The sequence below is a fragment of the Anolis carolinensis genome, chromosome 4, assembly GCF_035594765.1.
Source record: "Anolis carolinensis isolate JA03-04 chromosome 4, rAnoCar3.1.pri, whole genome shotgun sequence".
NCBI classification, from domain to species: domain Eukaryota; kingdom Metazoa; phylum Chordata; class Lepidosauria; order Squamata; family Dactyloidae; genus Anolis; species Anolis carolinensis.
Window position 1 is genome coordinate 148425308 of NC_085844.1, and position 24764 is coordinate 148450071.

The following is a 24764-nucleotide window of genomic DNA, read 5'->3' on the forward strand; positions in this document are numbered from 1 at the left end:
GTGTGGGGAAGGGGTTTTTATTTTATGTGGGATAGGGGTTTTGGGTGCGTGCAGGGTTTGTTGTGTGTAATACGTTGTATGTTTTTGTTTTGTTTGAATGTTAGGGTAAACTCTTATATTTAATTTTAAAAAAAATGAGCAGAAACCTGGATTGAGAGTGGTGGATGACATGTGGAAAGATCAGTTCTATATGTTTCGAGTAACAGATAATAATATGTACTGTGTTAGAATTAGCAGGCTGGTTGACTAATGTAGATATGCATGTACATTTCAAAATGATTGTTATCTGACTATATCTGCGATAATTTGCTGTTTTGTTATGTAACGTTTCATTAATAAACTGTTTACCCACAAAAAAAAAACCAACAGACAAATAGATTCCTCATAATCTTCAGAGTGGTTATGAGATATGATCAGATAGCAAAAAGTATCTTACTTAAAAAAATTAAGGATGATTGAAACAAGTGAGAAAGAGGACAGCGAGGATTTGTGTGCGGGGTGTGTGTGTATGTGTGTTCAGGAGTCTTTTGAAGTTATTCTTTATACTTTAGTTACTGTTGTATTGGTTAACAATCATCCCCAAGCCAAAATATAGGCACCAAAGCAAGTTACATGATTTCTCCATCAAGCGTAGTCTGCTTAGTTTCATCAGATGTTGTATTTATTTCAGCAAATGTAGTTAATTGTGGATATTATTGGTTTCACCTACCCTCATTTGACAAAATACATCCTCTCTAGGAATTTTCTAGGCCTTTCAAGTAATTGAAGCAATGCATATACTTCCACCAGAAGTTGTCACAGAGTCTCACTGAAGAATTACAAAAAAAAACCTATAAAGGTATCTTAGGAGATGATATATCTCTAGGAATGTTCTAGGTCTTGCAGAAAGATGCTAGGGTTACTTCAGGTGGAAGTTGTTCATTTCAACGGGAATCACTATTATTCAAGTGTGAGCGAGGGTAGGCCTACCATCAATAGCCAATCTATGCCAGTTCTGCCACCCAGTACTGCACATGGACATACATGAAGAAATTGCATTGAACAAAGAAGGGACTCCCAAAGAAGACCCTCCTCCTGCAGCATTCAATACCATGTGGGGTGGAGGAGAGAAGGCCCAAGTCACAGCCATGCCTTCCCAAGCTAATAGATGGCAAAGCAGCATAGATGGCTCTGACATCAGAGGGACAGGGAATCCACTCTGAATCTAGTATGAACTTTACAAGAGCTATCCAAGGTGGTGAACCCTATGTCGTCAGCTTTCTGTGTCCACAGATTCTGCATGCACTGATTTCACCATACATTGCTTGAAAGTATTTTTAAAAATAACACCAAAAGGAACCCTTGATTTTGACATTTTATTTAAGGGATGTTACTGCTATATTATATAAGGGACATTTTACTTCTACTGTATACAATGAGACTTGAATATTCATAGATTTTGGTAACCTATGGGTCCTGGATCCAAACCCTAATAAGGGCCCAATCAATCCCTAGTTAGGTCCATCACTTGAACAGCTACTTTTAAGTTCTGAAAGTGGATGTGCCATATTCCTAGCCTCCACTACTAACAGGGATTGAATAATGAAGTGGATCTAGGTGGTGCAGCAGGTTAAACCACCAAGCTGCTGAATTTGCTGACCGAAAGGTTGGCGTTCGAATCTGGGAAGTGGGGTGAGCCCCAGCTTCTGCCAACCTAGCAGTTCAAAAACATGCAAATGTGAGTAGATCAATAGGTACCGTTCCGGTGGGAAAGTAACAGAGCTCCATGCAGTCATGCCAGCCAGGACGTTTCTACAGACAACGTCGGCTCTTTGGCTAAGAAATGGAGATGAGCACCAACCTCCAAAGTTGGACACGGCTAGACAATGTCAGGGAAAAAACTTATCTTTACCTAAACTCCTAACAATACAATTATTAATTGTGTAATGAATTGTGCAATGAACACTTCAATAGGACTACAGTTTTGAGTGAATGCGTGGGAGACTATCTTGGGTGCGATCCTAAACGTCTCTATGTGCTGCCACATTGGCTCATAGGATTGGGCCATAAGTGGACTAACAGCCTCAGCTAACTCAGAACTATTTAGTGAAAGAAATTCAAGTGACTGAAACATTTTTGCAAAACCATGCAATATTCATATTTTGGATAGTTCTCCTGATAATATAAATGGAATTGAACTAAGTGATAAGGTTTCTGGTCTGCCGAATTCACTTACTGGTTTTCTACTGCTATTCATATTTTTGAACTTTAAAAAAAATTCCCATTAAGGTCTCTTTAAATACTCTTGCTACTGGTTCAATGCTTTCAACTAAGAGTGATCACAATTTGTTAAGATAAATATATTGTAGATCATGAATGATTCATGAATCAGCCTTAGAAAATAAAGGATAGTATCTTCCTTATATGAAGAGAAAGTGAATCTATTTTCCTTAGTGAAAATTGTTTAGTTAGATGTTATTTACGATGTTTAGGACATCAGATACCTTCCTAGCTGAAATCAGATCATTACATTTTAGGAAATGCTGCAAGGTACTTCAGCCTTTGACTCTCATCTGCTATCACATCACTATTTAATGTAATAAAAAAACTAATTACAGGGTGAAAGGATGTCTGTAACTATAAGTCAGATTTTTCTCTATGCAAAAGTCTTATCAGAATCATTACTATTCTACAATTTTTCTTGCTTAATATAAATGGGTCTTACCACCAGGTGGCACCCCTGGGCACTGTCTTACAGTTATGTGTCATCGTCCCCCTTTCCCTCCCAGAAAAAAATATTTTTTGTCTTTTGGAAAAATAAATTAGTTTGGGGTTTGTAGATTTCAGACTAAAATACTGACCATTTGTACAGTTAACTCTTTGTTTAGAGATTTTGCTTGAAAGTAAATTGAAAAAGTGTATGATAACGAAATATAAAATCTAAGATACACTAGAATTTGGGTCAATTCTGTTCCAGGTCAACCAGGTGATAGTTTGTCATGGTCTGAATATTGTAAAGACACCTGATTCCACTTCATCCTATAGTGAAAGACCACCAAGAAATGTCAGGTGTTGTAGGCTATATTTCAGAAGAAGGAAGTGGAAAAAAAACATTTCTGAATACTTTTTGTCTAAGCCTGGATCTACACTGGCCTATATCCCAGGATCTGATCCCTGATTATCTGCTTGTCCCAGATTATCTGGCAGCGTAGACTCATATAATCCAGTTCAAAGCAAATAATAATAATAATAATAATAATAATAATAATAATAATAATAATAATAATAATAATTTATTTATTACCTGTTCTATCTCCCCGAGAGGACTCAGGGCAGTTTACAGTAAAATAAACAAAGTGGCAAATATTCAATACTAAAAACAACAGATGACAACTCAAACTGGTAGGTAAAAAACAGTCTCAATAAAAATTGTAAAAATTACAATTTAAATATAACACAATACATCACAAGCATTTACAACATGATAAGTTCTTAAAAGCTCTTAAAATTAAACTAAAAATATTAGAGCTAAGATGGTATACAACTTCTTACAGGTGGCGGTAGGTGTCCATCATAATCTGGGATAATCTGGGATTAGATCCTGGAATATAAATCAGTGTAGATCCAGCCTATGATAACCCAACAGGAACAGAACAGAGAAGTCTCAAATGTTTTGTCTGTGAAGCAGCAAACCAAAATGCCTTCCCCTTTCTTATTTATTGGCATGGAGCAGAATATGAAGTCTTTTCTCATATGCTTCAATGCACTGTTGCAGCAAAGTATCTGAGGACTAGCCCATAAGTGCTTCTCCAAAATTTCCACTGTTAATTTTATATATTTTATCTATTTATCTACCTATCTACCCTCTTTCTTTCTCTTTCTCTCTTTCCCTTCCTCTCTCCCTGTCTTTCATATCATGGATATACAGTACCATAATTCTGTGTTTGGAAATAGAGGAACAATCATGGAAATGGAGGGTCAATAACTTCTTTTGGATGATGATGATGATATATGTTTTATATGTTTTAGGTTACAACTGTAGTCATACTTCCTTAGTAGCATGCCCAGGTGTAGATTTACAGTGTTTGTGCAGGAGCGGGGAGAATGAGAACATTGCCATTCCAAATGAAAATTCTAACCCACATTGATTTTTTTCCCTTCACCTCCTACATTTTTAGCATTGCAGAAAAGGAGAAGAGAGAAAGACTCAAAATTGTTCACAATAGGGCTCATATTTTCTTTGCTCACAATTCTTTTGGTAATTTTGCCTGTCCCCTTGCTTTAGATGGAGCCCACGGTGGCACGGCGAGTTAAACTGCTGAGCTGCTGAACTTGCTGATCGAAACATCGCCAGTTCAAATCCAAGGAGCTGGATGAGCTCCCACTGTTAGCCCCAGATTCTGCCAAACGAGCAGTTCGAAAACATGCAAATATGAGTAGATCAATAGGTACCACTCCAGCAGGAAGGTAACGGCACTCAATGCAGTCATGCCGGCCACATGACCTTGGATATGTCTGTGGACAATGCCGACTCTTTGGCTTAGAAATGGAGATGAGCACCAACGCTCAGAGTCAGACACAACTAGACTTAATGTCAGAGGAAAACCTTTACCTTTCCTTTGCTTTAGATTTCTACACTATATTTCTGAACACTCAGTTGAAGTTTTAAGTTACTGTAATGCTAGAAATTTGAGAAATGGGTTAAAAAAATAATTTGAGTAGCAGAATTCTTATTTGGAGGTATAATGCTCTCATTTCCTTCTTGATAGCCACAACCCTGAGCTGTTCCTTTGAATTCAGGGGAACATGCATCTGAGAAAACATAGATTTATATCATGCTAATTAAGCATACAACATGTGCAATTCTAGAAAATCTGGAGGAGTAAATAAAATGACCAGGGTTGAGATTGAAAATAAAATAAAGAATTGCACATAGGTCACATGTTTGCATTTCTGGAAACTCGTTCACATTTGAATTAAATGCCATGCTCTATCTCAGTGGTTCTCAACCTGTGGGTCCCCAGGTGTTTTGTCCTACAACTCCCAGAGATCCCAGCCAGTTTATCAGCTGTTAGGATTTCTGGGAGCTGAAGGTCAAAACATCTGGGGATCCACAGGTTAAGAACCACTGCATTAAAAGGAAGACCCTGGATATTAAAGTCGGGTAGCTTACTGTTGGTTATAAAGTAGCTCAGTCAAGGCCATACCATTGTTGTAGACAACCAGCTCCAACACTCCTTGGTGGCCTTACATGAGATTTTTTAGCTTTGTGGATCTCTGACCCTTGTCATTTACCTTGGATTAATTTTTCTGGCAATTCCCTTCTTGGGTTTTGAACCCTGCCCAGAGCTAATTTTCCCATTTGAACCATAGGATTTTCCCATTTGAACTATTCTTCCATTGAAGCACTGCATGTGATCTGGGACTGGCATAATTCACCCTCCCTTGTCCATTCTTGTGGATTTTTGGTGCATTTACTTTTGCACTTGCCAGCATCAAACAGCACATTAGGCATGTCTGAAGATCCACCCTCTGCATTCCTAGCAGCTAATGGCTATCCACAAAATAGATTCAGCACCCGAGATAGTTCCTTTAATGTTGAAACTAAAATATTGAGCAGATTCACTGCCCTACTGATTGTGTATGAAATTACATGATCTGTATTGTTTCTGGCTAAAATAGAAATAGAAACACGGCTATGCAATAACTTCACACTGCAAATTACCAGCAGTATATGAAAACACTATTTACATAAACAGGTTGGGAGGAAGAATGCCATCTGAATATGTATTTGAGATGAATTAAAAGAAAATGTTCGTCTTAATGTGAAAATGAGATAGACTTATGCGTGAAACCCTACAAAGTGATCAGAAACAGACATATTTTTAGTGATGCAAAGGGCACTAGATGGCAGTGTATAGAAAAAGCATTTCTGTTGCCATTGTTGTCTGTACATTTTCAGTTGGCTTGATATCCTTCTTGTAATTAGTCAAGAATGTTGTGTCATGCAAATGAAATGTTCAGAGGCAATACGTTTGCCAGAATAAGGTTTGAGGAGAGGAAATAGCCTTTGTTTCCTATTTGCAAACTTCTCTGAGGTTGTTGTATGTTTTTTGGGCTGTATGGCCATGTTCCAGAAGTATTCTCTCCTGACGTTTCACCCACATCTATGGCAGGCATCCTCAGAGGTTGTGAGGTATGGAGAAAACTAAGCAAAGAGGTAAATATATATCTGTGGAAAGTCTAGGGTGAGAGAGGTCAGTGTGAATGTTGTAGTTAATCACCTAAATTAGCATTGAAAAGCTGATTTTTGAGTTTTTTTTAATACTGGTAGCCAGATTTTGTTCATTTTCATGGTTTCCTCCTTTCTGTTGAAGTTGTCCACATGCTTGTGAATTTTAATGGTTTCTCTATGTAGTCTGACATGATAGTTCTTGGAGTGGTCAAGCATTTCTGTGTTCTCAAATAATATACTGTGTCCAGGTTGGTTCATCAAGTGCTCTGCTATGGCTGACTTCTCTGGTTGAGTGAGTCTGCAGTGCCTTTCATGTTCCTTGATTCGTGTTTGGGCGCTGCTTTTGGTGGTTCCTATGTAGACTTGTCCACAGCTGTATGGTATACGGTAGACTCCTGCAGAGGAGAGAGGATCCCTCTTGTCTTTCACTGACCATAGCATTTGTTGGATTTTCTTTGTGGGTCTGTAGATGGTTTGTAGGTTGTGCTTCTTCATCAGTTTGCCTATGTGGTCAGTGGTTCCCTTGATGTATAGTAAGAACACCTTTCCTCTGGGTGGATCTTTGTCTTGACTCTCATGGCTTGCTCTTGGCCTTGCAGCTCTTCTGAGTATCCACCACAGACATCTACCCAAAAGAAAAAAATCATCAAGATTAGTTCAAATTTTTGGACTTGAATTCAATCCTAAACAAATAACCTTGGATCTCATAATGTTAAACTACAAATTTCATCATTTTATGATGAAACCATATGTTGTGGTCAAACACCATCTGGAAGCTCCAAGATGAATACAGTAATTACTGTAGTTCAGGCGATTTCTCAGGGGAATGTTGGACAATGAACCATGTTCCTCTAAAAAGGATGGGGTGAATCTATGATCTTCCAGAAATTGTTTTTCTGTAGCTTCTATTAGTTCTGCCAACATAGACAAATGTGATTATAACTGTAGTTGCAATGGAATCTGAAGGGTTACAATTGCAGCCCTTTCTCTAAAAAAAAAAAAAGTCTCACTAGTAACCTGTGTTACATAATGAATGAAATAAACAACTCCAGCAATCATTCAATGTACAAGTTAATCGGCCAATGCAAATAATTTAAGGGTAGCTGGTAAATTAAATTCCATGTTTCCAAACCTCAGGCATTTCCTTTTTTTAGAGCCAGAAAATAGCTTGATCTCTTGGTTAAATTGCAAGAACTATGCGGGAAAGGGAAAGGATTGTTCTTAAATGAGATCTACCAAAGTGTCTCCTAGGACTTGAGGTTTTAAACTAAAGTTGTGCATCAATTATGGGCTGTTTGTTAGGCCAGCTCCTTACTGAGTTGAGGTCTCCAAGCATTCATCTAACCCTCCCTCTCCCTGTTTGTTCTTCTGACAGAACAAGGCACATGCTTTCTCTCTTCACCAAAAGTATGCAAATACAGCCTACATTTTATTCTTGTAGATACACACACAAATTTTAAAAGCGGCAAATGATGCAGCAATAGAGATGTACATTTTCACAATTGGGAGAAATGACACTTCCTTTGACTTTTGCAAATGAAACATGTAAAAGAGAGTGAGAGAGAGTGCCGTGTGGGGAGTCATAGGAAGTAGGAATGATAGAATAATGTACAAGGAAAAGGTGCTCATTAACACGCTGCAGGTTATTTCATTCAGAACTGAAATCTCCCTCCCCAACACCCAGGATTATAGTCCTTACTACTTAATCACTGCAGTAATTAAATATGATCTGAGGCTATTTATTTGAATAGCACCGGTTTTAGATTTTGAAGCACATTGACACAATACGCCATTTCCTTCTTGTCATGTTCAGTATACATGACTACTAATTGAACAGTGTGGAGGGACAGGCAACATTTACTTGGCATTAAAAATTCTAAGTTGTTAATGTAGTAATGAACAATAGTACTGAAGTATAGCCCATGTGTCCATATGTGCAGGAGAAGAATCCTGTCCTACATCGGGATCATTTCCCCATACCTACTTCATTAATAATATTCCTAAATGTTGTGTTGAACTAAATTTCCCATAGGGGAAAATAAGCACATGTAGGTGAGCGTAAGGGTTGCTATGGGGGAAAGCCCTCTAAATGAATCTGAATAATAATAATAGACTTTATTTATATTCTGTCCTTCTCCCCTAGGGGACTCCGTAGATTACAGCATTTACATAGGCAAACATTCAATGCCTTTACGGTCAAATATAAATGAGACATACAAACAAAGGCAAGGCTTCTCCTTTCATTTCCGGCTTCTGGAGGTGGTGGTCATATTTGGCTCTGGGGAGGAGCTTTTTCTTCATTTTCAAGCTGAGGAGCCTACATTGTCACCTCCTAGTCATATGGCTGGCAAGATTGCTTGGAGCATTTCTTTGCCTTTTTCCACCAAAGCGGTACCTATTTATCTACTCACAGTTGCATATTTTCCAACTGCTAGGTTGGCAGGAGCTAGAGCTTGAAAGACAGAAGCTCACCCCATCTCACAGATTTGAACTGCCAACTTTTAGATCAGCAGTTCAGCCAACGTTCAGGTGAGCAATTCAGTGACACAAGGGTTTAAACCCTTGTGCTCCATGAACTGAATGAACTGAAATCCAGATGAATTGCATCAAAGGGTAATAAAGGAACTTGCAAACACAACCTCAGAGATTTTGTTGATAATCTTTAAGATTATTGGACAAGAGAAGATGTCCAAATGATGAATGCTCTTGCTATCTTCAAAAAGGAATAGGGACTAGGACCTGAGCAACTGCCAACCAGAGGTTCATATCAATGACAGCAAAGTTTCCAGAGCATATAAGTAAACAGTCAATCTCTGTACTTATAAAGGAATGTTGCATGGAGGGAAGTCACAAGGATGAATGTTGGCTCCTGCTCCCTATAGAATTGCTCACTCTGATGTAGACTAACATAACCACTTGCATTCTGGATCCACCAAGAACTCACGGACTCTTGTGATGTGGGCCAAAATTTCTGAATTTTATACTAACCACTGCAATACAATGAGCATTGCAAACAATCCCCCCATTGACTGATTTCTGATTGCAGCTGATGTTGGAATTGATTTTCTCTGAGCTGCTGTCTCCATATTGTTGGACATACTCTATTGAGAACCAATGAGGGTGATGTGCTCATATGAAAAGTTAACAACAAAGTAACCTTGGCAACAAAAATTCTTGAGGCACCTTAAGCACTAACAAGTTTTATTTGACGTAAACCTCCATGGATAGTAGCCTAACTTTATCAGATGTGTGAAGTGCTGCCTCACTTGGCAGATTATTACACACTTGAGTAGCTGGATGGGTGATGTAAAATGGGAAATGGGAAAGAACTGAAATGGAAAAAGTATTCCTTAACAGCAATAATTTACAAATAGGAATTGAATATTAATATAGAGATGCTTGCATAGATGAACTGATTAACATATACATTGTGAAAAATAGCCTTTGGTCTATATGTTGTCGAAGGCTTTCATAGCCGGAATCACTGGGTTGTTGTGAGTTTTCCGGGCTGTATGGCCATGTTCCAGAAACATTCTCTCCTGACGTTTCGCTCACACCTATGGCAGGCATCTTCAGAGGTTGTGAGATATATTAGAAACTATGCAAGGGAGGTTTATATATCTGTGGAAGGTGCAGGGTGGGAGAAAGAACTCTTGTCTGTTGGAGGCCAGTGTGACTGTTGTAATTAATGTCCTTGATTAACATTAATGGCCTTGCCAGCTTCAAGGCTTGGCTTCTTCCTGCCTTTGGTTTGGTCTCTTTCATACTATTTAAGTATAACACTTTGATGCCACTTTAATTGTCATGGCTGCTTCCTACAGGATCCTGGAGTTTGCAGTTTGGGGAGATACTAGAGTTCTTGAGCAGAGAATTTTAAGTACCTCATGAAACTAGTTACCAGGATTCCACAGGATGTGGCCTCAGGAGTTAAACAGGTATCAAAGTGCTTCTAAGTTAATTCTTTTGGATCAAAGGCTGTAATCAATAGGCTCAGAGAAAACTGAAAGGCAAAATGTTTAAACAGAGATAATTGCCTTAATGGAATAGTAACAGATATCACTACATTAACACATGTACTCAGATAAAGTGTCTGTCTGTAAAGTTCTTTTGTTCAAGGATGATCAGTTACTCTGAAGTCAGAGACAGAGAGCCCTTCCAGACAGCCGCTTAATCCGAAGTAAGGAAGTGGGATTAAAAATTCCGATACCACAAGGAGAGTCCATACACAGAGCTCTCAATCCTGGGAAATGGTCCCATGGTGTTCAGAAAGGTTTGGTTAATGTGAATTGGAAGGAACTGCAGAAGGTATGGTGGGACATCTGCCAGAAGTTTTCTTTTATTTTCCCCCCTAATGACTCTCTGAGATGTGCTTGTACCTCATAAGCATTTTGCTAATGTTGCAGCACTGATGTGGATATAGTAAAGTGCACACAAGCAGCTTTTCTGTTGTTTCTCTTCATCATTACTCCTGGTATCTCCAGATTTGCCCTTTTAAACCCCTTTTCCCTTTGATCACTTGCCTGCTGCTGCCCACTGTGTAATTTCAAACTTAGCTTCCTTTCAGAAATACACAGAAAATGAGAACAAAGGAATGGTTGAAGAGAGTTATCATGGGAATTGTTTTCCTCTTGAGCTTCCATTTAGCCACCTATGTGTCCATGGCTCCATCTGTTTACATTCCTCCATCAGCTGTTTTGAGATTTTAAAATTAGAATAAGCACTGGAGCAATCTACACCAGCATACCACAAGGAACTCTCAGATTTCTTGGGAGTGCTGGGCCATACAGTGCTCTGTAGCAGTGCATTTTTGCCTCATATCTGATGTTATGCAAACTGTTTTATCATGTGTTTTTCATGTCCTCCCATGATCAAGCACACATTATGGGTGGGTTTTTTTTTACACTCCCCTCTTTTATCCCACTTTCTATTGGGTTTTCAGGCCTGTGTAGATGGGCCCATTGTGTCCTGGAAGAGCAAAGTGTTCTCCATGCCTCCACCCCCATTTACTATTTCTGATTTCAGTTCTGTACCTTCCACCTTTACTCAGTTGCTGGATGGCAAAATTATTCTATGATTTAGACAGGGATGTATCTCAAGGGGGAAAAGTGAGTGCATTGATCCTCAAATAAGAACATTGCCTCCTCAGTGAAATTTTCCTATAATTCCCAACATAGGGAATAGGAAATTTCCTATAATTTCCTATAATTTTCAATAGTGAAGAGACTGAAAGTCATTCACAACCATCCCTCTCACATTTGCTGTGTTTGGGAACTTTGATAACATAGCCTGTCTCTTTTATTTGGATGCCTAGATTGTTTTCCCAAATGCCTAGTTGGTGTTTTGAATTACAACAATGGTAGAAATGTGGGGTTGAAGAAAAGGTCAGTGACGGGACAACGTTTATTTGAGACTCTTATGTTATGTGCCCAATTTTTTTTAAAAAAAAATCAGCAAAAGCCAACTATTTTCATAAATATAAGCCAAGTAACATGTATTTTCCCCTCTTAGTTATTCTATGGATGAGTGAGGAGCATCTCTGGGCATAGCTAAAGGAACCTCTGAATTCTAAGAATAGTATTGAGAAAGGTTTCCAGTGGGCACAAAGTTTTGAAAGGTTTGTGTGTTCTTGTGCCTCAACCCCTCCCCCCCCCCCAAATTGAGCATATATTTCTATTTGGAATAAATATACCATCAAGCAGCTCCAGCTTCCAGTGGATGTGTCTCATTTTACAAAGTTTGTGTCAGAAAATGTTATTCTCTGAATACAAGCATTATATCTGAAAGCTCTGAAAGAAGTTAAGAACAAGAATACTAATCTTTCTTTCAGCTTGTCTTCTTGCACATATTCATTTTCAGATCAGTTATGAACTTAGTGCCACCAAAAAGAAGAATTAAAACTGAAAAAGAGAGAATTAAATATGCTGGCATCATTTTCCGCAACCTGAATTAAATACCATAGATGGTATGAAGTGACTTATTGTGAGCCTGGAGCCCTACAATGGGACAATCTTTTTGTTGTTATTTGTTTAAAGCTCCACTGCCCTTTTGCACTTGTGATCCTAATCTGTATTTCTCAAAACATCAATTCAAAATGACATTTTTTGAATGTAGCTTTCATGAATAGCTTTTGATGAAAAGATGCTTCCTTTGAAAGGTTACATGTAGACAGCAGAGCTATAGGAGAGCTGAGCTGGATTTCCCCACCCACTCTTCTCTGATCTTATGAAGGCAACACTTTTGTTTGTTTGTTATACAATCTATAGACAACATCAGAAGAGCCCGCATTATGGTTAAAAAAAATTTTCTACATCTGGCAAGGCATTCATTTTTATTTCTTTTACAAAAACAGAACCTCACTGAAGGGACAGTTACTGGACTGATGACCATTGCTGCAAGATTTATATGCAATTCTCAATGACGGATACACATATGTGGTAGAGGTATGTGCTTCATGCCAACACTTCAGAACACCTGAGAAATAAAGGTATAACATAAGATTATTTAGGGATTCTTATTTGGCTTTGATTGATTTGCCATATAATCCAGTTTCTGAATGCAAGTTGTTTGCTTTAAATCCAGTTTAAAGCATATAATGTGCATTCAGAAATGGGATTATATGTTCAGTGTAAATGTGCTGTCACAGGTATAGAACCAAGGATTATAGGACAGTCTGGATCCAGCCCAAAATGTTTCTAGTTCCACAAAATCATATATTTGTCCACTGCAAGATCTCAGGTAAGTCTCACATCCTCAGAGGAAAGCAATTGTGAATCTCTTCTGAACAAAGCTTGTGAAGAAAACCCTGTGATGGGGTTGCTATATGCATACTATAGGCTGGAAATGACTTGAAGTCCCATAACAACTTAGGCTGGATCTACATTGCCCTATATCCCAGGATTATCATCTTATTCCAGATTATCTGGCAGTGTACACTCATATATTCAAGTTCAAAGCAGATTATCTGGGATTATATTCTGGAATATAGGGCAGTGCAGATCCAGCCAAAGCTACACATCCCTATTGTCATAATCAAGATATAGCCAGGCACACAAGCCACAAATGGTTACTGATGCCTTTCTTGTCATGGCCTGATTGTATGTCTCTTTAGGCAGTGTGTGCAGGTTTTTTCTCCCTCACCACAATTTTTACTTGGTATTATACCACATTTGCTAGTAACATCATTCTGTTTTCCTCTTACTATGCACATTTTTTAAAAATCCTGCATTCCATTGTGAAAAATGCATCAGCAAAAGCAATCCCTTCCTTTTTCCAAACTCCCTAAAAGTCATGAAAGTAGCAGTTAAAGTCAACTAATAATAACATCTTTTCTGTACAACCAATGACGGTCTTCGGTATTATTGTTTCTCTCCCTCCTCCCATCCTGATCCATAACTGTCTTTAAAATCACTGTTCCCTCCAGCACCAGAGAGGCTGTAAAAGATTTCAGAGACAGCCTTTACTGTCAATCATAGCTTCCTTTTTTATTGTCAATGACAATTTTGATTCATTTTAGTCCCATGTTAGTGTCACTCTTGCTTCTACCCTCGGTTTTCTGTTGTGTAGAGGTTTCCTTTGCATTAGACCTTCCCTGAAAAACACAGGGAAGGAGGGAAGGGAGAAAGGAAAGAAGGGAGAGCATGACAATGATGGGACATGACATATCCCAGAAGGGAGAAAACCCTCTTCAGTTTGGTAGCTATTCTTACTTTCTGTCCTATGAATATTGGTAAATCTTTCAAGTGGATATCGGTAAATAAATCCTTCAAAAATACTGGCAAACCCTGAGTGAAAAAAAGTTCTTCCTTCTTTGAATTGACCGCATTCAACAGGTTAGCTATAGGGGTATGCAAGATGGCAAAAATGTGCCTTTTTGGTCCTGTTTTCAGCTCCCTCCCCCCATTCTGTCTAGTGGGAAATTCCTAAAATTGGGTGGGTGAAAATACAGTTCTGTGCATAACATTCTGGGAAGATCTAGCTCATTGTAGACAATGGGGGAACTTGTGTGGCTCCTCTATCTGTCATTTTTATGGCTACTGAGACATAATATTTCAGAATATATGGGGCATCTGCTGATTTTAAGGGAATTTTGAAAGTTTCTACAAATAAAGGCGGAAATGTTGTCATGACAGCTAAAGTGGAATCATGATGCTATAACTGTGTGGTGTGAAAGTGCCCTAGCTCTCCAAGTACAGACTGCTCTTATTCCCAATTGACTGGAAATAGGAATACAACTGAGAGGTAGAAAACATCCAAAAAATGTTGCCATAGCAGTTAAAGTGGCATCGTAATGCTATAACTGTATGATGTGAAAGTGTCTTTAGTGTAAGACTTTCTAACAGATATGGCTAAAATTGATGACTAAATATGCCACAAACATGGCATAAACATGGCACTGGTATAAAAAACCCCACAAACAAAATCTGCCATTTTCCTCTTTTTACAGAGAGGAGGCTTAGGCAGAGACAGTGCTTTTAAAAAAGACAGAAAAAATAAGCATGCCAGTTGAGGAGAACAGTGTACTTTGCCAGTTTTAATGCACCTTCATAATCATCTGTCTCTAGTATATTATTATTCATATTTATAGAGTATTTTCTGGGTTGCTGGGATAAGAATGCCACAACAATTATGCCCAGCATCAGTAGTTTAGCATGTTTGTGAAACTAATATGCTATTGTGTTATAATAATTGCGTTTTAGAATAATTATATAAGGAGACACAGCTCTGCAACCCCATGAAATTTTTTTTCCCTGGTCTTGGCATTTTACAAGCTTCCCACCTCTGCTTTTATATGGCACGCTAATAATTAATTTTCAGGGAAGGTGCAAGAAATTCTGTTTCATTTCATTTAAGTTATTTCAGTTCTGATTGAGCCATAGTCAAGAATAAATAAGCCTAGTGACTTTGCTAAGAGAGCTAATCTAAATTTCTTCCACTTTCTATGCATTTACTTATGTTGACCCTTTATAGCAGGAACAGGGCATGTCACAAGTTTTATGCAAGTGGCTGAAAATGGTATCTGTCTGTACTATCCAATTTGCTTTGCTTCAAACTCCACTGCCTTTATCTTATCCCATGCCTTTAGCCCAACGATAGCTAGTGGTTTCCTTGTCAATAGGGCAGCAAATCTGTACTGGTATTTAGTATGAAGTTCAAATGAGCTATCCATTGTTCTGAACTGCACCACTGAAATAGGTTCAGCACCTTGGATAGCTCTTTGAACTCCTGAGATAACCTACTGATAGGTGCCACCAGCCACCACTACCTTAGTAGTACTCAAGCCTGGAATGGGGCCCCTGAAACCTTTGCCAAATTGGAACAAAGTTCCAAACCTTGGTTTATTGGTTGACTCTACAGCAACCAATAAACAGGGGTTTTTTTTGGTGCTAAAAACGAGTTGTGTCAAGTCTAAAATAGTCTTAATGCCTGGGAAAATATAATAAAAATAAGAATATTTTATTTGTTACCTCCTTCTAATAATAATAATAATAGTAATCATCATCATCATCATCATCACCATCTATTATTTATATTCCGCCACTATCTCCCAGAACGACTTGGGGCAGCTCACAGAACACTCAAAGTGTGACATGCAAAACACAAGTGCAAAACAGAACATAGACAATAAACAGTCAATACAACATCATAAATTCACAGTACTCCCTGGTAAAAACAATACAATGCAGCAATTGCTGTAGGTAAAACAGCAGAATTCAATCTCAGAATTGTGAAGTGCTACTAAAGAATCATATGTATTATTAGAGAGTCTAACATTGTCAAAGGTTTGTTGGAAAAGCTAGGTCTTTAATTGTGTGCGGAAGGTTTGGAGGATAGGGCTAGCCTGATCTCCCTCAGGAGGGTATTCCAAAACTGGGGGACCACCACCAAGAAGACCCCCTCGCTCATCCCTACTAAACACATTAGAAATGGAGATGGGAATGAGAGGAGGCCCTCTTCAGTAGATCTTAAAGCCTGTGCTCATAGAAGGAGATGTGATCTCGAAGACAGGACTCAAAGTGTATAGGGCTTTATAGGTAATAACCCGCACTTTGAATTGGGTCTGGAAACTCATCGGCAGCCAGTGGAGCTGCTTTAGTAGGGGTATGGTGTGCTCCCTATAACCACCTCCAGTTAGTAATCTGGTTGCTGACCTTTGCACTAACTGCAGTTTCCAAGCTGTCTTCAAAGGCAGCCCCACATAGAGTTCATTGCAGTAGTCCATTCTAGATGAAACTAAGGTCTGGACCATCATGGCCAAGTCAGGCTTTTTGAGGTACAGTCACAGATGGTGTACAGGTTTTAATTGTGTGAAGGCCCTCCCAGCCACCGCCAACACCTGAGCACCAAGTGTCAGCACTGACGGCTTGAGGCAGAGTACAAAACATAGTTGAAATATATAGATACAACAGAAAACAATTAATGAAACACATAGGAAAAAGATTAAAATATCATTATTAATAAAATTTAATTTCAAAATTCATAGTTTAAAATTGGCTGAGTAGGTCTGCCAGAAGAGATTTGACAGCTAAATGAACTGTGGAAATATAAACACAATTAAAGCTATATCTCTTCTGGCAGATCATTCTACAGTCTAGGGGCAGCCGATGAAAAGGTTGGGTGACAGTTGGCAGTTGAGTTTTGGCTGGTTGAACTAAACATCTCCTAGAGTACCTGAGTGTTTGAAGTGGATCATATGGGAGGAGGCGATACCATATACTACTACTACTAATTTATTTATTACCCACCTTTGTGTTGTGAAGTGGGATACAACATGGTTAAAACTGTGAAATGAAACAAAACACTAATAAAATATATAACAAAAGTACACAAGTATAATTCAGATTAAATTTCACTGATTTTTTTTTCATGTCAGGAGCGACCTGAGAAACTGCAAGTTGCTTCTGGTATGAGAGAAATGGCTGTCTGTAAGGATGTTGCCCAAGGAACACCCAGATGTTTGATGTTTTACCTATTCACTGATAAAATAAAGGTTAAAATTCACAAGTTAAAATTGACTGGATAGGTCTGTTGGAAGAGATAGGTGTTAAGTTGTGTCTTACATTCTGACAGCTGGTTTAGCTGTTGAAGCTCTTCTAGCAGGTGATTCCACAGTTTTGGGACAGCTGATGAAAAGGTCCTCTGGATGACGGTCACCAGTTGGGGTTCTGGCTGGTTGGAGTAGCCCCTTTCCCCCTGAGGACCTAAGTGTGTGAGACAGATTGTATGGGAAAAGATGATCCTGCAGGTAATCTGGACACAAACCATGGGCTTTAAAAGTAAAAACAACAACAACACTTTATACTTTGCCTGGAAACTAATTGGCAAGCATTGGAGTGATTTCATATAGGTGTAATATGCTCACTCCCAGAGGTAACTGTAACCAATATAGATTGGAGCTTAGAGCTATTGGGAGACACCAGCTACTGATGCAGAACCCCTTTAAATCTCATTCAGGACCAGGACTATCAAAAGAAAAAGTTCAGTTCCTAAGTTAGGTAACAGAGTGATGGCAAGGTGCTGGAGGGTACAGTATGTGACCTGCCTTGACCAGCACTTTAGCCTGTGGCTGGAAGTGATTCTGGATTTGTTGCAGGGTGATTGTGGGAATGTTAATCAAAAAAGTAACTTTTCTGAGCTCTTATAATTCTGGCAAGGCGTTTGGTCTGTTCACCAGTAAAGTGAAAGGGTTAATTTTTAACACAAAATAGATCAGATCATTGGGGAGTCTGAAAAATGTGACAAAATAGATCAGATCATTGGGGGCAACATACTGAGACAGAATGGATTGCTTAACATCGAACACTTGCTGGCCCTTGGCTCATTTCCATGCTGCTGCAGTTTCTAAAGATTTTGTAACATCTCCCCTGTGGCCTGAACTCAAATGAGGGCATCTACACCAGAGTAAGAAATGTCTGTGTACTGAATGGGGAAAGGCAGGCAGTCTATCTCAAATTAATGGAGTGGACTCTGATCATGAAAATGAATATGCCATGCATATCGGACCATATGGCTGCTGCCATTTGGGTCCAGTGCTTTGCCGGTTAATGATGCTAACAGAGTCGTTCTGCTACATGAATAAGTTGGCAGGGTGATGGTAAGCTAGTTGGGCTCTCTGAATTATTCAATGACTGCAAACAGAAACAGAATTTTGCGTGGAATTGAAATCATTCACCTTTCCCATTTTAAACATTATTTTAAAAATGTAAAATAAACCAAGCATCAAATAGTTTAAAGCAATGGACTTAAATATAATAAATGTGATGTCTCGGTGAGATCTATTAGATTTAAGTGTATTGTGTTCACTTTAAGTTGCCATCTAGACACAGTTTCTTGAGAGTATGTCCCATACAAATAACTGTTGCTTATGTATTCTGCATTGACACATATAGAATTACATTATGTTTGTCTCAAGTGGAAAACTTTCAAAATGGGAGGAACCTAACCCCACTGCCCATACAACCATGCAGTAATAGGAGCTTTACAAGCAAATAAGAAAAATCAGTTGCTGAGTCATACCAAATGAATACCCAGTATGCTGCTCACGCAGTGGCCAAAAAGATGAAGTTTCAAACCTAGAAGATGAATGAAAGAAATGACACCATCCCTCTCATTTCCTCAAACCATGTAAAGTAAATGTAAAGGTTTCCCCTTGACATTAAGTCTACTTGTGTCCAACTCTGGGGGTTGGTGCTCATCTCCTTTTCTAAGTGGAAGAGCCAGCATTGTCTGTAGATGCCTCCAAAGTTATGTGGCCGGCATGACTTCATGGAGCGCCGTTACCTTCCTGCTAGAGCGGTACCTATTAATCTACTCACATTTGCATGTTTTCAAACTGCTAGGTGAGCAGAAACTGGGGCTAACAGCGGGAGCTCACCCCGCTCCCTGGATTTGAACTGCAGACCTTTTGGTCAGTAAGTTCAGCAGCTCAGCAGTTTAATCTGCTGAGCCACCAGGGGTTCGTCCTTCCCACATAGCACATAATTAAATTATGAAAATCATTTCTCCAAAATTTGGTGATGGCCATCATTTTGGATAGTAGTTTTGGCTATTAGCCTTACCCTGCATTGATCTAATCTTTTTTTAAAGCTATCTAAAATTATGATTATAAGCACATCTTGGGGTAGTGAATTATTATTTCAATTTTGTGTTGGTGATGGGGAATACTTTATGTTCTCAGTATTGATACCCCACACAAGTTATATTTTAAAAATTTAAAAAGCCGTTGTGTCCCTACTTTCTTTTGCAACTGGATTTCAGAGCAGAACATTACCTTGAAAATATCGTTTAATGGCAGACAGTAGCAATATAGTCTTATAAATATTGAAAAAAGGGCATGTTGAATTCTTTATAGCCACAGTTAAGACACATCCCTGCAAATATGTTGTCCAACACTTCCACAGGTTGAGATGTGTTTGCTTCTTGTCTAACATCCCCCTGCTAATTTGTCTCAGCTTTATTATGATTCCCTAGAAACTTTTTGCCACAAATTGTTTTTTATCAGAAATCCTAGCAGATACTTCACTGTTAAAATGTTCCCCTGGAACATCTAACACCCACTGAGAAAATTATCTTGAAAGGTTAACACAGTGAGGCTGAAATGTAAAATGTCAATGGGCAGCTCCTATTATCACCCCCTCCCCTTAAAAAAATAATTACCTACAGGCTGGTAATCAGAGTTTTAAGTACTGTGGGTGGGACTCTGAAACATCAGGAACAGTTTGTGCTGTTTAAGCATCTCTTTTCGTATATCCTCTAGCTCTGAAGAAGCATTGCTTGGGGAAGCTTATACAAATTTAGCTAACCAGCAGGGTTCTCTTTCTTTACAAATAATCCTTGCCGATCTCTCCAAGACAACCAGACAATTTAAATCAATGGACAATTGCAAAGGTGGAAAATTGAGGGCAGCAAGAATTAATAAAATGATAGATCTCTGTCTGAGAATTGCCACAGGGTCTCATATCATTCGTCACTATTCCAGAGGACATGGTGATATCTGGCAAGGAAGGAGGCTTTATGAAGAAAATAGGATGCCCATCTGCGCGTCTGTGATGCGATGTAATAACACAGGCTGAGATGGCCTCTGATGCATTGGGTCAGTGGCTGTTTGATATTACCACTACTAGAATGACTATTTAACATTTATTGCTCCTTCACATTTGGGGGTAATATTTCAGTTAGGCTATATAAAATACATTTTTAAATCATTATTATGCCTCAGTCCTTGATGGCAGGGCACAGGTGGAACCCATTACGCAATAAACGGTGACCATTCAGTATATGTCGATGGCAATACGCATAGGACTCCTTCGAAGGAAACACTCTCAAGCAACCACTGACTCCTTCTTCTACAGCAGTGCTTTGCTACAGCACTGGCAATTTAGCTGTGCTGTGAAGACCACGTACAGGCAGGACAGAGGGAAGCTAGATTAAAATTTAGCTAGAAAACAGAGCAAATAATACCATTACAATGTACGAAATACATAAAACAGAACAGCCCAATGTTTACTGGAATTACTAACTCATTTATAGGAGCCCTTAGTTGCTCTTCGTGTTTAAACTGAATGCAGGTTGTTAAAAATCATTTATAAAATTCTTAAGTCATGGGAATTGTGTAAGGCAGTGGCTCTCAACCTGTGGGTTCCCAGATGTTTTGGGCTTCAACTCCTAAAAATCCTAACAGCTGGGAAACTGGCTGGGATTTCTGGGAGTTGTAGGCCAAAATACCTGCGAATTCACAGGTTGAGAACCACTGGTTTAAGGTGAGGAAGCTCTAAGTCAAATGTTCCCAGAAACTCACTGAGTGATCTTGAGCCAGTAACTGTTTCTTAGCCTAACATATCTCATGGACTGTTGTGACGATATAAATGGGGGGTGGGGGTGGGGCATGTTGATCTCCTTGGAGGAAAGCTGGGATACAAATTCACTGAATATATATGTAAGTGAAATATTGTTTCCTTTCTTATTTAACATAATGTTGGACATTTGGGTTGGCATTCTATTGTGACATACTATCTCTATTTTCTCATACCCTGAGTGGAGATATTCAGTACCTCCTTCGACATGGAATCTTACCCCAATGCATAACAGCAGCTTGGGAGGCTCGGGGGCAGCTACAACTACCCTGCCACAGTTTGGCTATACCTTTCCTTATTCTGACTGCCCTTGAGTACCATGGAAGTAAGAAACAGCCTTATCATGAGTCTGAAGAAGAGCATTCAATTATGAAGCAAAGGTCAACTCTCTTCATAGGAGAAGAGAATGAATTCCTTTATTCTTCAAATTATTGTTTTACTAGAAGTCCTAAATGTTTTAAAATCATTATCCATTATTGTCCTGACCTAAGTCTAGGAAATGGGGTGTCATCTATAGTTCTATTTCCGTACTTGCATCTCCATAACAAGTCTATGAGGCAGATAGGGACCAATAAATAAATAAAAAACTTTATTTATAGACCACCCTCTCTCCCCAGGACTGTTAGAAGGATAGAAAAAATGACTGAACTAAAGCTTTGCAGAACATTATATGGCTTAGCAGGAAAGTGGATTTTCCAGTCCTAGGTCATCCCTCTGACCCAGGGATGGGAATTATCTAGTCCTGCAGATGTTGACTAGTTGCAGTTCCAGCCAGCCTAGCCAAGGGTTGAGGAATGTTGTGTGCTGCAGTCCAACCACATCTGTAAGGTCACATGATTCCCACCACTGCTACAAACACTACCACGTGAGATGAATTAGAAACCAAAAGGGAATAGCACAATGTTTACACGGCACAGAAAGTTTGGACCATTTAGCACATGCTAATTGTGGTTTCTAATTAGCTTACACAATACCTGATTGTCTTTCTCAGACAAGCTGAAGTACACAAGTACTCAAGGAAGAGAGAGAATGTGAAACAATTTAGGATTGAAATGTGACACTCATCTGTTCTTTTATCTTTCATAAGGCATTGACTCTTTTGTAACCTTTGTTGAAACGGCCTGCCAAGTCACGGCACTATACACCTCTCCTGTCACTTCCCGAGACACATATTGCAGTGTTTATCTTTTTATCCATATGCCCTATGAGTTTTCATGTGAGCGCTTTCATAGCAGCCTCTTCCATGCAGCTGGCTTTATTCTCTTTGACATGGTGTTGTAGTGGCACAGCGTTGTGACAGCCGCAAAATATGTTTCAGGTGACACGTTTGACTTTGGTGACATGACAAGGAAAATAATTTAAAGCTTCCCCATTTGAACAGAATGCTTAACAGGTCATCGGTTGCTCTCAGACGGCAGGAGTTGGGATTTTGGGATTCAGAAGGTCGTCAGATCAATTCTGAGGGGGGCTTATCTGGTTGTTATACGATAATAAAGCTATATAGCAATTTAATGTATAGATATAACATTGGCTTCTTTCTTTTTCACAATCTGTAAGGATTAGTGATGCAGACTGGAGAGGAATTTCCCATCATATTTTATAGTATAGAAAACAAATACTCTTAATCTCTCTCATGAGAGATTTTATTTTATTTTATTTTATTCTTTGTAGATGGGGGAGATTGTAAAGGGTGCAGGGAACACAACAGCCACTTTTTATGGTAGTTTGCTCATCTAGAGGCATTTTTTGCTGACAAAATCAGACAAAAACTTGAATTATGGTTCACCTGAAAAGAGGCTTCAGGGGACCAAAGAAACATCTCAAAAGTTGCACCTTCCCCCATTCCTATACTCTGGAAAAGTCTATACAACAGGTGTTGTTTTTGAGCCATGACAGATCAGGTGATGATGGCTGTTGTCAGTGCAAAACCAGCCCTAAATGTATGTCTGTGTAATGCCTCTTGTATCAGCTTGGCATAAACTGTGAAACTTTTGCTTGAAAATGTTTCCATTTCAGGTAACTGTCAAACACTTGTCACTCCATGATGTAGAGGTCCAGTCTGTTATTTTCTCCAAAATAAATATCTACTAACATCCACAATCAGAAACAGGCTTAGATTGTTTTTTGAATTGCCACATAAATTATCTGCTGAATGCCAGTTTTTAATGAGTTACATTTGTCTTTCTTGATTAAGCCCTTTATTACCCCACCTTAATCTTTTTATCAACTTATTAGCTGGATTTTTCACATCATAGTTTAGAAGATGAACTCACCAATGAGGCCGCCACTTATAATAAACAGGTTTATATAATGCAGCTTGTAGTTTATGAATTCAAGAAACTGTGCACTGGCAGCTGTGCTCTTCAGTCTAGTCAAGGCAGTGACACATTTATGAAGTTTTCTATGCTTCCTTGTGCTTTAAATTAGGAGTAATGTCCCCTAGGGAGACAAAAAAAAGCTTCCAACTTAAAACACATTGGATTTTGTCAATAGGTTTCAACACCACTTAGAGGCTTTCTTGTATGACAATTAATATGTGCCTCGGCATTAACTGTGCTGCAGCATAAACTGTGTGAAGAAATAATGTTGCTGAAGACTTTTATACAAGTTTTCTTTGTAAATCTTTTTTTTAAAAAATATAATCTTTATTGAAATTTCTTCCATTATTGCATTTATCTATCTAAAGGGAAGGATGGGGTAGGAAAAATCAGGATAGATGGGCATGGGAGAGGTGGGGAATAAGGGAATAGCCCTATCGTGGGTTTGGGGATGTGAAGGGATGTTTCGAGTGGGACAGGGGTATGGTTCTGGAAAGGTAGAGAAACAGGGAAACCCTAGGGAAAGGGGAAGGGAGTCGAAAATCAGCTCCCGGGTTGGATCCCTATCTAAAATGGGAGGGGAGTTGGGGGAGATGGACTTCCACTCTTCTTTCTTCCTTTCGTATTCTTATATTTCATTTTCCTTTCAGTTCTTCCTGCAGGTAATCTTCCAAGTCCGACCAGTCCGTTTGTTTCATTGCTTTTCCTGTATTTCTTTTTATCAAATAAGTTAATTTGTCCATATTTTTTATGTCTAATAATTTTTCCAACCACATTGTTACTGTGGGGCTCTCGGGATTTTTCCAGTTTTTAGCTATGACTAATCTTGCAGCTGTTACTGCATATGTAAAAATCTTTATCTTATTTTCTTTTTCCTTAGAAGAGTCTAATTTATCTTGGTTTTGCATTTCAAGTAACCCTAACAGGTAATATTCAGGTTTATATTCCAAATCGATTTTTAAAATTTTCTTACATTCTAAATGGATTGATTTCCAGTAGCTTTTAATATTTTTACAATTCCACCATATATGGAAATATGACCCTATTTGTTCTTTGCAGCGCCAACATTTATTGTCTCTATTTTCATACATTAATCCCAATTTTTGGGGGGTTAAATACCATCTATGGATGGTTTTTAGCCAGTTTTCTTTCAAATCAGTTGAGTAACAGTATTTTATTTTTTTATTCCAAATATTTTCCCATTCAGCCATAGTTATAGATCTGCCTATATTTCTTGACCACTTTATCATTGAATCCTTGATTATTTCTGATTCTGTATGCCATTCTATTAGTTTATTATATAGAATCGTTATTAATTTCTTGTTTTTCTGGAGTAAATTATCCCAAAAATTATTATCCAAATTGAAACCGATTCCTTTATCT

The 24764-nt window shown here is 38.6% G+C and overlaps 1 long non-coding RNA gene across 1 annotated transcript in view; it reads left to right on the forward strand.

Annotated features, from left to right (window-relative positions):
• Positions 1 to 24764, forward strand: part of LOC103278649 (uncharacterized) — a 145527-nt gene that overhangs the window by 109634 nt on the left and 11129 nt on the right. Inside the window, exon 5 of the long non-coding RNA XR_010005315.1 lies at positions 12564 to 12654. This is a non-coding gene — a long non-coding RNA (uncharacterized LOC103278649). The remainder of the gene's footprint in view (positions 1 to 12563; positions 12655 to 24764) is intronic.